Genomic DNA, 17879 nt, shown 5'->3' with positions numbered 1-17879 from the left:
TTCCTATTATGTTGCTTCTCCATATTTCAAGAAAGCCGAAAAGTAAACTACTTTCTCTGCTCTTGTTTTGTTTCTTCCTCTTCCCTCTCTCCTCTTCCCCCTGGCTTTGACACATTGTAGGTTTATGCATGATCTTCTCTCCATTGCTGCCTTAGTTGCTTTGGGACCCCTCTCCTGCAGCACCAGACTGGCGATTAACAGTGACAAAAGCAAAAATTTCCTCTGTATGGTATAAATAGGCAAGCAGAAAAAGAATCCAAAACTATTTCCCTTGTACAGCAAGTCACTGTTGAGACACATTAGTTTTAGATGTAAATACCTATAGACAGAATAGGCATGTACAACATAGGTTTATACAAGCCCAAATCTATTTGATGGCTTTTGAAGATATTGGACATAGTGCAGTAAGGAACAGTACTTCTGACTTGGCTTGACAGAGCCATGATGGTTTACCATCCCCGTTCTGCACTGACAGTTTCATAGGCAATAGACACCAGTATGCAAAAGAACTAATGTCATAAATGATGTGCAGCAGACTAATTGAAACTGTCCACCCACATTTAGCTTTATAAATGGACCGTAATCAAGTCATATAGCATCTGCAGAATTTTTCTAAGAATTAGAGGAAAGTATTTTCTTGTAAGCAATATTTTCAATGAGGTGGATTGATGGACATGTGCAGTTACAGATCTAGAAAACCTGGTAATTTGCTGAGGTGCATAATGGTTTCACTGGCATATGTTTAACATGGCCACGTTACTCATAAACTCTGTGGCTGTAAGGAGGTTCCTCTAAATACGTGTCAATGGAGTATTTAAACCACACCGCATACGAAACAGGCCACATAGTGCCAACTTTTTGTGTCTGTGCCATATAATTTATTGAAACAAATTTGTTGAAGGAAAATGCATGAGTTGTTTTTGTGATACTTTTTGATCGTTCATGAAGTATACTACCTCCCATGCTTGGAGGAAGGGACACTATTTTGCTAAGATATGGCAAGAACTAAGTCTAAAATATATTTTCTGCTTGTCGGGTAGCTGGGTGAAGGTCTAATACTTTGCAACCTTACCAGCATAGGAAAAAACCAGAAACCCAAGTGTCTCAGTGAAATGTCACTCAAGGCTGGTCGTGGTGGTTTGCAAGTTGTTGGTCCTTCAGTTTAAATCACTGGCCCAGATTTTAACATTATAATTTCTGAAGTTCTGGCCCCTGTAATCGGGAGGGAAAGGGTTTATGTGTAAGGGAGAGGAACAGCGGGGTTTTTGCTTTTTCTGTTGTTTCAGTGGTAGCTATTTGGAACGGCAGATGCGATTCTTGAGAAGGATGACTGTAAGATGGTGTGCAGGGAAAGCAGATGATGGTGCAAGAGAAACGTGACCAACCCCATCCTCCTGAAGTGGGCTGCTTAAGTGCTCCTGAAACGGTTGCTTGCAAGTGGCAGTAACAGACAAATGGAGATAGTGACTAAGTTATAGTTCACCAGATTTGAATAAAGCAATTATTCATATTTTAGTAATTACTTGTTAATTTTTACCTCAGTTCCAACATTGTCTTGTTCCCCTTTATCTCAGCTGTTTCCTTTTAGTGCGTCAAGGGAGAGGAAGAAAAGAGACTGCAAATATGTAGGGACAGTCTTGTGCCTGCGGAGCAGATTACCTCCGGGATATACAGCTGAAATGTTTGAACTGCCTTTGAGTTTGGCAGCTTTCCGTTTGCTTTCCCTTTTCCTTCCTTTTTTAGTCCTCCAGTAATAGCTCCCTTGTTCCGAAGAACAAAACCAGCACTTAGTGGTCATTCAGAACGATTCATTAAAAACAGGAATGGAGTAATTGTAAACAGGCACCCCCCTCCTATCATCCCCCCATTCCATTCTAGCCCAGGGCACAGCAGTCTTATGTTGTCTGGCTCCAGACAATTTTGGGGAGAAAAAAAAGGAACAATGGCCTTTGGAAGTTAAAATAACCTTTCCTTATTCAGCTCCTGCAGTTCTTTCTTAGAAAACTGAGAAAATAACTCCAATTTTAATAAATTTTTTTAAACGCACACTTTAACTGATAACTGCTCTCTTGTAGTAAAATCATAGCATTACATTCTTAAAGTAAAACAGAAATAGTAATCATGCTAAAATGTTATTATAAATGGCAGGAAAGGTTGGAAACAGTAATGAGAAGGCTAATTATGGCAGTTTTATTGTAGACTAGGATAGTAGGTGATTAATAAAGCTGTGATTCACTCAACAGTTGGTCATTTTTACAAGAGATGGTCACTAAGTCTTGCAAGTTTGTTAGCCTTTGTGCATACCAAGAATTATTGGCAGTGATGTACGTTGTGAGAAGTAGCAGTAATTTGCTGGATGGATGACTTTCACTGAAATTGTTTTATCACTCAGACAGAGATTTCTTCTTACAGAATTATGGAAGGGAGTTGAAGACATGCTTTGTTTTTTTTTTTTCTCCTTCCCTCCCATTCGACTCTGTGGTTGAGCAGATCTTGCAGAGTGCTTTCTGGCTTCCTGATAGTTACCATTCTGTCTAGGATTGAACTGAAGTTAGGGCTGCTAAAACACCAGAGTTTTAGATGAAACTGTCACCTTATGCCAAGACTGAATACAGACCCCTATTTCTTTTATTTATCCTTTTTTACAGAATATCTGCTTTCTCATGGTCTATCCTCTTGTCCTGTCAGTAGCTAAACCTGGGTTGAGGCTCAGCTCTGCCTAGTTACTAAATGTTTCTTTCCCTCCTGTAGATACACCAGGCTACAAGGGAAAAGTAGGTGCAGAGGTATTTTAACCCTTTGAACGGATCTGCTATAAAGCTTAGCTGTTTGTTGGTGGTAATCAGTGTGCACTGAACAATGAGTAGATACTTATTTTTATTAAATAATTACAGCATTTTTTGAGAGACAGATGGGTTGGCAATGCTTCTTGCGTAAGCTAAGTAGTTTATGATCTGTACCAGCTTGAGCAGTGCTTTTCAGTTGGAGACCTGGATGATTTAAAAGCAGTATAATGAATATGTTTGAGCTGACATTGGGCTGCACAAAGATAAACTAGCTCTGAATGAGCTAGACCACGTATTAGGGGACAGTACAATCGCAACAATAGTTCTGCTCTACGTATGGCATTGCTGAGAACCAGTTTTTTTTATTTAGTCTGAGGCTTGCATTAATCAAACTATACTATTGGTACCTGATTTAGTTTGTTTTGAGTTATCCTGGGTCTCTTTTCATGATCCAGTATTTTGCCATGTGGCTATAACTGGAATTGCTATGAGAGAATTTTACTAAAACGTTCAGGTGCAAAAGCTATTAAGTCCCAATTACTATTGTTGCCAAGCATGACTGGGTAGTGCAACCACTTGTGGCAGACAAAATAAATGGCATTAGAAGCAACCTAAATCCATTTAATTTATTCAGTGCTGTTAGTCAAGTGATTGAGAGGAACTGAAACAGTTAGCATACTGGCTGTGGTGAAACTTCTCCTTTAGTTAGCATCTTAGTCTGTCTGCTTAAAAGCTTCTCAGAGTGCCTTTTTTTACTAAAGCAGAAGAGGCTAGAGCAGGAGTGTGTGGGGAGGGACATCGCGTATGCAGTCTCTTCCTGTAACAAACGCAAAGAGACAGTTTTTGTGTGCACGTTGCTGTATTGATCGAATGTGGCATGGCTTCTTTCACCTCTAGCCTAACCGCGTGGCAGAAGACAATATAAGTGGTCCCAAAAGTGACAGGTATATAATGGGAAGTGGTGCGCATTTGTCGAGTCAAAGCTCCACACCTGCTCTGTGTCATAACAACTTCCTTTGAGAATGGGGGGAGCAGGGGAGGGGAAGCTTAAATGCCCTACTTTCTTGCAAGATTGCCAGAGGCGTAATGTCTTTGAATCAGCAAAAGCTTGCGAGTTAAACACTGGCATAAAAGAAATCAGCTTGTAGTTTTATAGCTTATTCTTTAGGTGCCTCAGAAATGGCTTCATAACTGGCTGTTTTATTACAGAAGTGGCATTTTTTTTTTATGTTTTATTACGTGCTGCTGTTTGAAGTGCCTTGGCTTTCTGCGAAAATTACTGTCAATTTAAAATATATTCTCTAAGCTGAGTTTTGTTTTTTTATGTATGAATTTAAGGTGTTTAATTTAAAGCCTGCAGCCTTTCTCCTGGGTGGACAATCAGAACAGTTTTCTATACTGTTAGCAAAGATTTGACACAATTATTTTTGTCTTGTCCTCATGAGCTTCCTTTTAACTATGTGAATGTCTGCAGAGATCTTTACTATAAAGGCCTCTGAAATCATATTGTGATGAAGGAAAATAATTACTTTTTACCCAACTTTTAATTTCTCTTTTCTTTTGGCTTCCTTCATCGTCGCTATGTAAATGGAGAGTTCTCAGGAGAAAGTTATTTTTGTAATGTGAGTTAACTTGTTGCTGTTAGATCGCTGGACTACTGGGCTTCAGGAGTTGGATGTCTTAGCTGACAAATTAACCAAGAATTTGCCAGTTCTACACCTGACTTTCAGGAATGTTATCCCTTTCCCCCTACCTTTAGTCCTGGTCTTAACCCGATTTGCTTGTCGTGGGACAGTGTTTTCAGTCAGAGACTGAAACAGCACCAGAACTCTGCAACACCCTAAACTGTACTGTAGTTTTTGATTTACTAATCTCAGTTCTTCGTTGGTTCATTTTTATTTAAGCAGATGGTCGCACTGTAATTAATGGTTTGGGAAGATGGAATTTCTCATTGAGTCCGTTCAAAACACATTTGAAGTGAGCAGGAGAAGTGCATTGTCATAGTCTTAATAACAACATTACTTTGGATTAGTGGCACACACCATAAAGCTGTCCAGCTCTGGTAATTAGTTATAAGAACAAGTGCAGCCAGGGCATATTATGCTGCACCTTTTGAAGGGTATGTGCTGATGTGGTAAACTTTAAGAGTGCTACTCAGGGGCTTTGTTTTATTGTAGTGCATGTATTAAGTTTCTTTTCATCCAAAGTGCTTAAAGTTCAGATTAAATTGGTACTATGTATAGTATCTGTCTATCTCATATTCATCCATCTCTTCTTTTACCTACATCAGTTTTTAATTGCTTTACATTGCTTGTGGTGGAAAAGGCAGCTGATAAGAGTGACCATGCTGGGGATTCACTGATTAGTACTATCTTGGGTCTGCAGATATCCATTTGTACATACAAACTAAGCTGTTTCTGTCTGATTCTATACCAAGCTGCTAATTGCTGACAGCAGGCCTGTTTTTGATACTGTGCTACCATTTATAGTCCTTGTACTGATAAACTGTCAAAATATTAGATCTTTTAGGCCCTGGTTCTTCACTACATCAGAATTATATCTTGAGCAGATGTTTCAGGGAACATCCTGTTCCGATTAGTAGATATTTGGACTTAGTTAAGGCACGCAGCAAATAAGAAGTACGAGTATCTTTAGGAAACAGGATTGTTGGCCCCAGAAAATCTAAAGCAGAAACTTTTACCACCTGACCTTTCTTCCATTTGGGGATAGAAGACATTTGAGAAATTTAACCTGTTTAGGATCTACAACAGAGAGTAAAATGTGCATTAAAAAATTGTTACACACCACTTCTAAGACTTCTGGTAATCCAGTAACTTAAAGGATGTGATTTAATTGTCATAGAAAATCCCTGCCCTTTCAAATATTACATATTTCAGCTTTCTTTATTTGGGAGTCATGTTTTTAGTTTTGACTTTCACTGTTGACATTTTGCACAATAGCTTCTGTAATGTGTAAATGCATACGCAGTCCAATGAGAGGGTGAGGGTAGGTCATACTCTTGCACAGAGAAGAAAATACTAGCTTTAAAAGAAAAGAAAAAAAAAGGCACACACCAGATGTAAATTATACCAACACAGTTACTTTTGAAGTGGTAAGTGCTGTAGTATTACCAAAGTTGCTCTTCCTTGCCTTTGTTCTGTCATTACCTATGAAAAGATTGTTGTTTTATAAACAGTATGCAGCACTGAATGCCAGATGAAAGCATAGCCAGGAGATTAGATTACATTATCAAGGGAGAGAGGGAGGAAGATGCACTGAGAACTGGTCTGTTACGAGTCACCAGGTAATTGTCAAGCTCCCTTATTATAAAGAGGTAGCCTCTCCTTTCTAATGTCTATTTTAAATGTTAGTTGTGATTAAAAGCAGATTGTTGGTGGTGGGGGAGAATGCTTTGGTTTTTCTCCAGATTGTTGTTGAAATAAAGAAAAGCTGCAAAAGTGCAAAAAGTCCTCTGGTGGTATGTGTATGCATGCATGTTTGGGGAACAAAGACCAAGAGGATCAGGAGAGCTCTGAACTTCTGATTTCTTGGCAAAGTGGGTGTAAAAGTCATTCTGAAATTACAGCACTGGGCATGGCATGAAGAAAATTACTTTTTTCTCTGGTAATGAACACAGAGGTCTAGTTTGGCTAATGTGAGAGGAGGGACCAAGATCAACTGAAACCATTTTTCAGAAATCAGTGTGTAGCTTTCTTTTAGAACGAAGAAGCAGCAATCCTGAGGGTCTATTAGTCTTGTGCTCCCATGCATGTAATGGTCTATAGTGGTACTTCAGAGCATCTCCGTCTCTATGGACAACATAGGTCTTTACAGGTTTTCATTTCTGAAAAGTACTGGACAAAGTAAGGAGTAACCAGTATGTTGTGAGAGAAATGTCAAGAGAGACCTGCAGAGCCATGAGACTTTTGGTCTAATTGTGTAAACACTCACTCACAGGGAAGTGTGTCTTTATTTTATATGCAGAATATTCAGAATTTGGAGTGGGTTTTTGTTTTGCTTGTTTGTTTAGGAGCTACTTGCTTTATGGAAATTGCAAGTTGATTATTTCATTTTGCCCATAAAAATTTAACAAGGAAAAGAAATAAAGACGACATCCACTGCTTTGTCAGTGGTAATTTTTTCCAGTAATGTCTTTTCCAGTTGAAGTTGTTCAGGTTCTCTGTTGTGGGGTTACGCAGTTTTACTCATTTCATCCTTGCCCTTCGAATATGCACCTGATTGCTCATGTAATGCTGCACGCAGGAAGGAGATCGTTTCTGACATGGTGTAGATTGTTCTACAGTTTGAAACGTGAGATTGTAGTACTGCTGTTCTACCACGTGTACAAAACTGTTAGTATTAGAAGAAAGGGTGGCTCTTGCCCTGTTTAGAACCTCTACCTATATAGTTGAATAAAAGTCATTTTTCAGGTCTGTATACTGGTCTGTTCTCATGTGTTCTCTGAAGAATACTGTACAACCAAAATAGGTTTCCATCTATGTAAAATAGTGTAGAATCCCACAAGTAATGCTGTGGAAATGCCTACATAATTAACACTCTTCTGCAAGTGCTATATAATCTTAGATTTTGGAGCGCAATTTACTTTTTAAAGAACTAATATTTTAGTCTTTATGCTTAGGATATGAAGATTTTTAGCTGCTTACTCTTGATAAATTATAAATGTGAAATACACAGCCCAGCAATAGACACTGGGATGCTGAGATGAATTGCTCACTTGTTTCAATTTTGGTAAGAAACATTAAGCTAATGCGCCTTGTCCATGTTTGTTGGATAGAACATCTGCAGACAGTAACTTCTGTTTTTAAAGGAGCTTTTTTGTCATAAGAATAAGTAGATGACTGTGAAAACCTAAATTTGAATCAGTTTCCGTTACTGCTCGAAAATGAGGACGAAAGAGTACATCGAGTCCTTTTCACCTCTCAGGCTTTCACTGTGGTGATTTTGGGAAGGAAAACTTCAAAATTATTTCCCAATTCCCCTCTCAAAAATTCTACTTTTTAGCATTACCGTTTAGAAAACTTCCTCTTACGTGTTCAGTATTTATGACTCTGACATGCAATGAAGATTGCTAGATTGGTGGGAATGCAATGGCCTTTGTATTTTCAATTGTAATTACAAACTTTTTTGCCCATCTGCAATGTCGAATCTGTAGCGTCTGTGACAGCAACCTCTCCAGAGCAGTGAGGCACACTTGCTGCACAGTGCTTGTCACTGTGGAAGGGCTCAGAAACACCTTTTCCGCCGGCCCTGGAGACCCAAGGAAAGGCGAGACTATGGCCAGAAGATTACTTTAAAGGGAGGAGCATCAAGGTACTGCAGCAGGAAAAAAAACAAAAAATGAAAGGCAAATTAAGTAAGTAGCCTTCAGGAACGTAAAAGAGGCCTTTCCAAGTGGTCTCAGGCCTGTAATAAGCCTTAAATCTCAGGCTGCTAGCTCAGTTTTGCTCAGCTCTGTTGCAGCAGAGGGTAGGCACGTGCCATGGGAAACCTTTAAGAAATACTGATAAACAAACTTCTTTAGGTAGTTCTTCCATTCCTAACAAACAATGTTGTTAAAAGAGGACAGTGAGGCTTGAAGAATTTTTCTCTGAAGAGGTTCTAAATTGTGACTAGAGTAGCTTTACTTAAAACATGAAACTTTACTTTGACAAGTGACTGTGAATAGTACTGAAACTGTAATTGTGGTCAGTGCTATTGTGAGATCAAAATATTGGAAGAAACTATCTTTTCTGTGAGATTTCACATGCTGTTTTCCTGTGACTGGTGGCTCATGTATGAGAAAACCCTGTTATAGCTGGAAGAGCAAGGAGCAAATTAACTTGCCAGTGTCAGTGACTTTAATCTTTGAGTAGGGTATGAATTGCTGTGAACTCACCAGCACTGTATTTATTGCAATGTCGGATGTGTTTAGCCCGGTACTCCTGGTTTAGCAGGAGTTTTGAAATATTCCAATTCAGAGTCCTGCATAAAACTGAATTCTCTTTGAATTGATTTGAGTTACAGTACAGTACGTTTTTTGAAATTCACTATCTGCACCATTCTGTGGACTTTTCTGTGGGAAGCAGCCTACTCTGATTAAATAGTACTTAGTAAGGTCTCAGCTGTACTGAAAAGCTTCCTTTCATCCCCCCACTTTTTTTTTTCTCTTTTCTTTTTTAAAGCAGGTTTTATGGAAGTGAAGTATTACTATCGTATTTCCAAGCAAATTGTTCAATTCTTTAAAAAAAAAAAAAAAAAAAAAAAAGAGGAGGAGGGATAGAGGGATGGTGGTAGAGAAAAGCTCCACATGACAAACCATTGTCTCTGGAAATCAAGCACGCCCACTAAGTATTTTTTCCACTGGGAAGTATTGAATTAGTCCTCTGCATCCTGATCGGAGAGAGAGATTGTAAAAGTAGGACGCTTGCAATGAATAGACTGTTTTTTGTCAATAGCTTTGAAACTGCCTGCCAGAGCTCATATGCTTTTTTGCAGTAATTTGTTTATCATTACTTCCTTCCTATGAAAACATAATCAAAGGACTGACAAGGAAAATGCACATATGGATAGGATTTAACAGTTTGAAGACTGAATTGTTTTATAAGAATAATTTGATGGTGTGTGTTAGTTGCCTTATGCAGTGGGGATCTGGAGGGGAACAGCTGCTAGGATGTGCTCTTCAAGAGGTGAGAAGGCAGTGGGATGCTCCATTTCTGCAGGGGACCCGTTCACAACTAAAACAAGAGGGAAGAACAGGACTACATTGAACTAGGTGCCTACAAAACACTTAATTCTCTCTGATATAGAAAAAAGGTGTTTGGCAGCACGTTAGCTGCATCTCATGACGATAGCAACATGATACTATACGTAATAAAAGTATGGATTGGCAGTCAGAAGCAATGGGGTTAGCATGTCTTATGACTTTCCTACCCCTGAGCTAGAGGTTGCTGCTGAGAGGAAGTAACTGAGTATGCGTGGGTTTTTCTCGTTGGCCAAAGGAGGCATCGTAAGTTAAGCCGTGAAGTTGTTTAACTGTGAGCCCATTTTGCTTGGCATCAGTTGCAGGGGCTCAGAACTGACAAGGTCAGTCACTGTGTTTCAGAGGAAGGGCAGTAACTTCCCTAAGACCCAGTAACTCAATTGCTTTTGGTTGTTTGTCCGTACTTTTCTCAGATAATTAGACCTAGATCTGCTTCTGGCACCAGAGGTTTTAGTCTTGCAGTCTCTGTGAGTAACGTTTCTGGGGTCTGCACAGGAATATGCCATTGTCCCTTTTCAGAGGTGGTGGTGATGGTGGAATCTTTAAACCGATTTCACTTAAATTCTGAAAAAGGCAAAATAGCAACCCTGAAAAAATAAGCCTTTGTCTTTCTCACACAGCCCTGCCAGTGCGTCTTAAAATGGGCTTGAGGAGACTACTTCCCACATCGGAGGCTATATTTCGGGTCTCAAGCATAAGGGAAAGTCTGTCTTTATAATTACCTGTATTTAGACTCTCATTCTGGCATAAGATTACTATTTTAATTTAATTTATGTTTTTGACCTGGCTTAGACAACTTCCCCGGTGATGTAAGTTAAATTGAAAAATACAAGTGTTCAACTGGACTGTGTGCACAATGTTAAATTTAGGGTTCAGGTCTAGGATCTGAGTGATTGTTTGTCAAGGAAAGTGGAGACTTTAACTGGGTTGAGAATTAGGCCCTGAAATGTGAATTTATGTAGACAGTGACTTTTTCAGGTAGACAACACTGGTCTCCCTCTTCCTTGGTCCTTATGTCTGAGTGAGGAATCTCACAGTTGTTTAATGCTAGGGGAGATTTGAATACTAGTTCATACTAGCTAGTGAACTGAGCTCCAAAGCATTTAACCAAACAGCTATGACTTGACAGTTATAACTTTAGATTTCTGTTGACCATAGGCAAGTTGAAGCCAGTTACCCTTGACATTAAGCATTCCATATCCAGTTACCGACCTATTGAGTTGCCATGTCCATGGAGGGATAGGTGTGTTCATATATTATTTTTTAACGTTCAACAGGGAAAAATCATTTCACTCTTTTACAAAGTAACTTATTTTACATGCAAGCGCAGCACAGACTTGGTTAATAAAGTATTTTAACCTTGCAAAGTCCCATTGGTATTCTATAAGTATTTTTTAGCTATTAATTTATATTCAGATAGAGCATACTGCCCATTTTTTTTTAATGCAGACTTGGCATAGTCAATAAAAAGGCTTTACTGAATAATTAAGTCATAATAAAAGAAAAAATCATTCTCGTGGAGTGAAGTTTGTTCTCCAGTGTATGTTGGTGGAAGGTAAGAGAGGAGGGATGTGGTTGCGACACGAATGTGTTTTTAGCGGTACGCTTAAGGATGATGAGACCTTCCCAGCCTTGCAGATCTCAGCACCCGCAATGTAAGGAGATCCTGGAAAGTGCAATGCATTTTCCATAGTGAGTTGTGGGTGATTAGCAGTTGGCAATGAGCTGATATGAAATGATAATGCAAGAGTGGCTGTGGTAATTGTTGTGTTGTCTGTGTCTCAGGAAGAGGTGTGTCTGTCTTTTGCCTGCAGTAAAATTGATGACATGATCTGATAGACAAGTGCTACATAAAGACTGAGAGGAATTTATAGGCACCTGAAGGCAATACAAGCCGATGATGAAAGGCGTTCTCAATGTTAGACACTAATTCATAGTGAGGTGAAATCCTCACAAGGGCTTTGTGTCTGCTGTACAGCTTGCCAGCATGAAAGCCCACCTAAATGGCAGCAGGTTGTAATTCAAATATGATTTCGTGCTATGGTGAAGTTCAGAAGAAAAAAAGAAGTACCTTAGTCACAATCTTCTTACTGCTGCTCTTTCGTAAGCATCTCCTTCACTACTGGTAGCCCTGTGCTTCCTACTCTCACTTTTACCGGGTATCTTGCTCTTTTCTTTAGTTTTCTTAAAGGTAAGTATTTAATACACTAATGTCATCAGGAAATACTTCTGAAGTAGTATAAAATATGTATCTGAACTAATTAGGTTAGAATTTTATGATTACCTCTTTTGCAGGTAAATAAACATTTTGTTCTGTGGAGTAATACATGTTTTCTCACGCTTGTCCTCCCCCTCTAAAGTCTGTTTTCTTTATCTAGTTAATCAGGTTTCTGTGAAATGGGAATAAGGTGAAGCAGTCAAAAATTGATTGCTTAACCAAGGCTGACATATGGAATAGAGCTATGTTCAGAATGTGTTAGAGTACTTAGAGACAGTTCCTTAAGGATGTTTTCTGCAACAGTTTTTGTCATATTTGACAAAAGATTAAGGACTGTTTCAGAGCAGTTTCACTTCTTGAAATGTTTCTCGTGATGTAGTGTCTGCTATAAACTAGTACTTGTTGTTAATTTTTTCCCCTAAAATATTTGTTTCCAGTGAAAAGCCAACAAATTGTTATAAATTCAGATGCAGAATAGAAGACTGGGGCAGTTTATGGGAGCAGATTAATAACTGATATGTCCTGTGTTGTGATCGTATCACGGATGGACGTTATGGTTTGGGGCTATGACAAAGATAAGTCTTGTAGAGAAATATATGAAAGAAATTAGGAGCTTTCAGGCACATATTCCCTTGACCTGAATAATGGTATGTATGCCAGGAGCCTTATCTTTTTTTTCTTCCTGTGTCAGCTGATTCATGAAAGATAGTATTTTTCCTGTATCCTGTTGAGGGGAGTTACAGACTGCATTTTAATTCAGAATGGTTGTGTTAGTCCTAGCACTAGGTAGTATAGATTCATCTGGGTATTGTATTGGCCAAAAACATCCTATCAGACTTTCAGTTTATTGGTGAAAGGACACTTTCTTTCATTTCTCTGCCAGTGGCTGATGAATTTTCATAAGCGCTCTAATTCTGAGACTGCATTTTTATATATGTATAAATTAAACAACATTGTATAATTGTCACGATCAATGACAATTTTTTATTTTTCCCCCCTCACATAGCCAAATTCTGTTTGTTTTCCTGGTCATAGTCTGTATCAGTAGGTTTACTTGCAGGAAGAAAAAGCAGCAGAGAAGCAGAATTTTTTCAGAAACATCAAGTTCCAACATTTGTGGTGATGATACAAAGTTCATAAATTTTTTTTCAGTTTGAAAGCTTATTTCTTTCCCATTTGAAAGCTTATTTCTTTCCCATTTATCTTTATTCTTCTTCTTCCTGAAGTTACATAAAAATTGGACAAAGTCATTATAGTGTGTAAAAGGAGGCCAAGTTGTACTTTAACATCTAAAATTATCTGAGATTCTTCTCAAATATGCCATACAATTTCTCCATTTCCAAGGTCAAAATCAACTAATTCCATTGTCTCTGGAAACCTTTTCTTTTTATTAAATCATCTTGCTGCTCTTTGGATGGAATTGCCTGTTCACTCTTGTAGTTCATTCACCTGAGTTACTCTTACCAAACTGTGGGTTTTTTTTTTTTTGTTTTCAAATCTTTCTCAGTTGTTTCTCTCTGAACCACAACTTGCCCTTTTCGACCACTAATGATGCTTTTCCTTCTTCTGACTTGCTGCTTTTGTGAAGACTGGCCTATTCAAGGGCTGAAATTCTCTGTTGCTCTCAGCTTGACCTTTCTGCATTCTGTTGACTTCATGGTTTCAAATTTTAGACTGCTTTTCTTCCCTCTCTTTTTGTACTTCTCTTGTCTTTTCCCTGGCCCTGTATTTCTCCATCTTAGTGTGTCCCACTCTTCCTGTCTGTGTTAGCTACCTCTCATCCACTTTAAATATCACACTTTTGGGAGGAAGTTTCCAGTCATTGACTATTTTATTTTTTTGGTAGTGTTACTATAGGTTGGTTTCGATAGTTTGCTTTATATCTGACTTCTTTGATTTTTCCCCTTCTTCTGTAATCATTTGGTATCTGGGGTTTTGCAACTAATACAGAAATGATGAAAGAGATACTGTGTAAAACTAGTTATTGTTTCTCAACAAGTGAAAATAAATGACAGGTTCAAAAAAATCTTGAAATTAATTCATGGCAACAGAAGCAGCTTCTATATTGACTTCCTTATCTCCCGGAGCGAACACAAATGATTCCACCAGCTGCAGGAATCAGCTAATGAAGCTCCTCACGCATTTGTTTGTCACTTGGCTGGCTGACTTTTTCCACCGAAATTTAGGAAGGGTACAACTGAACTTTCCAGGTATTAAACAGCACAGACCCACTGCAGGTTTTGCTGGTGTGGGTAGGAAGCGTTATGCCTCGTCAGTGGGGAAAAGACCTTAACTGGAGTTTGTGGCCTTTTAGACACTAGATCATTAACGTGGTAGCGAAATGGTAACTTTGGGGTAGATTCAGGGGCGTCTAGCGAGAGGGAGGGCTCTGACCACGTTTTTGCTGTTAGTATGGAAAATCCCTCTGCGGCAGGAGTTTCCCCGAGCCTGATGAGGGGCGAGCGCGGGCTCTGCTGCGTCCCTTGTGGCGCTGCCGACGGAGTCGCTGTCTCTGTCCGTTCTCCCGTTCCTGACGCGAGCAGAAACGTGGTAGCTCTGCTCCTCCGGGGTCTCTGGGCAGTGTGGGCCAGCGGGGGAGGCGATACCCAGTCAGGTGTCCTTGGACACGGTGTGACCACATACACCTAATTGCCTTGTGCAACCTGACTGAGTACAGCAGTGGTCTCAGGACAAATGATTTTGTAAAATACGATTCAGGAAGCTGAGGACTGATACATATTTTTAAAAGTAGCTTATTCTGAATTTCAAGGCTTCGGGTATTTCCTAAGTTATGTTTTCCTCTGATTACTTTTATCCCACTCCCAATATTTTCTTCAGTTGCATTTCTTTTTTACTCACCGTTGTCCCTTCCCCCTCCGCACTTTCTTCCCAGGTTTCCCTTTCCTGGCATTTCTTGTTTTTAGCTGATGGGCGCTGTGTTGTATCTCAAATCTTTCTATTTGTTTTCTGAAACTCTTTCAGTGAGGTTTGTTTCTCGTCCTCTAACTTTTACTCTTTGGGACTTCTTCTTCTTTGCTTCTGCCTACTGCCTGTTAGAAGTCGTCGTTTTTGAATACGCGTTATCACTGCCTTTTGACTGTTCACATCCTTTTCTGAAATGGGTGAGTGGTTTCTTTGGTAACAGAAGCAAAGATGCCACCCTGCTTCTCCTTCCCCCTCCCTGCAATACACAGTGAATTAAAGTTGCAACAAAGACCAAAACGGAAAAGGACTTGTGGTGGTAGAAGTGGGTAGCGGTGTTAGTTTGGTTGCTATAGAAACAGAGTTGCCTATTTTGGCATGGAGCACGTAAGCATCAAGAGATTTAAGTAATGACTTCTATTAAAATACACTGTGGGTTTCCTGCAAGTTGGCAATAGACTCACAGGGTTATTCTTAGATATGTTTTTTTGTCTACTCTCTTAACCTTCCTGATTGACCTGTTTGTAAAAAACATTTTGTAGCCAGTCACTGCTTTGCCGTCAGCCTCAACCCTGAGGGTAAAGTTCACTGTTTCATTCCAGGAGCACTTATGGACAATGCATCTTACAAGAAGACTGTTGTACTTGTTCTGCAAATGTTAACAGAGCTAGTGTATTTATCAAGGGAAAAAATACAGCCGCTCCCTGTGTAGAAAGCAAGCACAGTGACTTGAACTGGATTGAAAAAAAGATTATAAGAAAAAGTATGTATTAGGAAAAGGGCATTGTTTGTTAAATTAATTCCCTCCTGGGCTATAGGTTATATGTGCTTGCTGAAGAATAAAATGGCAATTTTATCGTTATGGTATCACTTCTAAATGACAGCTAAAGGCTTGTGACAAAAGGGGAAATCACTTATTTTCTATGATGTTTTATAAAACGTCTCATTTGTTATTTATTTGGTATTTATACTGGTAAGCCTCAAAGCTTGCTGTGTTGGCCCCTCATAAGGAGGGCAGAATTTCTCATACTTGAGATACTGAGCTATTTAAGAAACTGGTAGGAATATGTTAGAAATGTGTTTCATGGTCTAAGATGATTGGCAGATTCGTAGAGAAGATAACAATTAATTAGTTGGGCCAACTTCTTAATCATTTCTGTCTGTTCATGAGGACATTTGAGCCTGGCTGGACCTGAAGGTATATCTTTTCTTTTCAGAATGTGATTTATTTTTTTTCCCCTTTCTTCACACCATTTCAGCTCATGCACTTTTGAATCTCATTCTTTTTGCCGAGAGGGAGAACCTTAGTAAGCAATTTTGGATATGATGATAACATAATATTAAAATGAGCATTGATTTTTATGATCTAATTACTCAGTACGTGATGTGAATAGAAGCAGCATTTTCGTCTTGTAAATATTTGGTTTTATTTCTGTGCTTACAAATTAGAGTATTAACTGCAACAATATTTTTATTTAAAGCTTTGTTTTTTCTACTATAATGTAGAGCATTAGCTATACTTTAAAAAAAAAAAAAAAAAAAAAAAAAAAAGATTCCCAGTGGTCCACCACTGTTACTTTTGGCTACCAGAAATAAAAAAAAGTTAAAACTGAGGCTGAATGGTTGAACAAAGTATAAGATTAGCCACGGCACGTTACTTGTTCTTTAGTGTTGCCCTGCACCAGCGAATACTAAGGAACGTGGACATAAGAGTTTTTAATGTAAATCTACAGCCAGAGCTACATAAATAAGGCTCTCTACTGCTTTTAAATTACAGGCATCTGCAAACTGTGAGAACGCTTCCCATGGAAATAACTAATGTAGAGGAACTTCTAAACTCCATTGGCAAGTGAGGAAGTAACCCGTCGTGTGTCTATGTCATAGAATATTTTTCTCCCTTACCTTGTGCCTGTTGTATCAAATAAGGCTTCCTTCTTAAATATCATTTTCCATAGTTGCTAAAGAGAAGCTTTTATGACTCACCTTTATTGTAGCTATTGGTGGGGAGGTGGGGAGGACACACTAAACAGGTTTTGAGTCTAATTGCAAGTGATTGGTTTTTCATTTTTCCTTGCATGTCATTGTTTAAATTCTGCTCTTTTGACATGTTTTGTCCTAGGGCACTGCCTGTTTACAATTCAATACTTCTATTAGCTTAAGGGCCAGCTAAGCAAATCCTGTTCTATGTTAGTAAACGTCTTACTTCTTGACAGATGTTTCGGGAAGGATCTGATAGATATGACATCTACAGCATTAAAGCTGCAATGATGAGAAAGAATCCATATCTTGTCAGCTTTTGGTAGAATCAGACCTCTGTTTTAGTGCAGCAAAACAGAAGCTATTTCCTTCTGCAATTAACAGATTTTTTTTTGTTTTGTTAATAAAGTAAAAAAAAAGAATCAATCACGTCCACAATCTGAATTTGTAAAATAAATTCTAGGGTTTTTTAAAATTTGTCTTGAGTGTTAAGTTTACATAAGCATGAAGGAGATAAGCATTAGTATTTCTAAGACTCAGAAGGCTAATTTCTAGTCTTTATTTTATCCACCCAGATGTTATAGATTTACTGGATATACCCTGAAAACTGTAGGTGAATTTGGCCCAGAAGCTATGTGAATTCATCATAAAAAGTTGTGTTATCTTATGGGAAAGAAAATTTATTTTTTCATAATAGATGTGGTAGTCCCTGAGCTGTTCAAAGGTTCCCAAGCAGTGGGCAGGAGAACTGCTGGTTTTGTGATATTAGCTTTGCTTTTTGTTTCGAGCTAACAGGAAAGGAACAAATGACTAGTAGAGATAAAGACTTTATCCTCCGAGGAAATTCTTTGATGTAATTATCCTGTAGTAGCTATCTCCGTGTAACTCCTCATGAGGACACTTATATTCCAGGATGAAGATTGCCTTTTTTCTTTTATGTTTGTATACGAAATACAAGCAGAAGAGGGTAAGGAACATTAATCCTGGAATATGAGTGTCCCAACAGAATTAGCGTAGCCATTAATGTCTTTGTAGATGAACTTGAGAAGAGAGAGTTAAAGCAGTCAGTACTCTCTTTTCTTTTAAAAGTTCAAAACATTTATTACCATGCCAGGGACAAAATTCAAAGTTGGGGATACTTATATTGGGATCACTTCTGTGTATAGGCTCTGTCCCAATGGGATACTACAGGATCATGAAGAGGTTCATGAGTATC

The 17879-nt window shown here is 38.7% G+C and overlaps 1 protein-coding gene across 10 annotated transcripts in view; it reads left to right on the top strand.

Moving 5' to 3' along the window:
• The window catches only part of AFG2A (AFG2 AAA ATPase homolog A), a 208853-nt gene that overhangs the window by 89738 nt on the left and 101236 nt on the right, over nucleotides 1-17879 (top strand). For 2 of the 10 annotated variants that reach the window (XR_011140844.1, XR_011140845.1), the window contains exon 15: nucleotides 16464-16535. The exons of the other annotated variants lie outside the window; for them this stretch is intronic. The gene's annotated coding sequence lies outside the window, so the exon portion shown is untranslated. The remainder of the gene's footprint in view (nucleotides 1-16463; nucleotides 16536-17879) is intronic. 10 annotated transcript variants of the gene reach the window in all.

This window comes from Struthio camelus, chromosome 4 (assembly GCF_040807025.1).
Source record: "Struthio camelus isolate bStrCam1 chromosome 4, bStrCam1.hap1, whole genome shotgun sequence".
NCBI lineage: Eukaryota > Metazoa > Chordata > Aves > Struthioniformes > Struthionidae > Struthio > Struthio camelus.
This window is presented reverse-complemented; position numbering and strand designations above follow the sequence as displayed.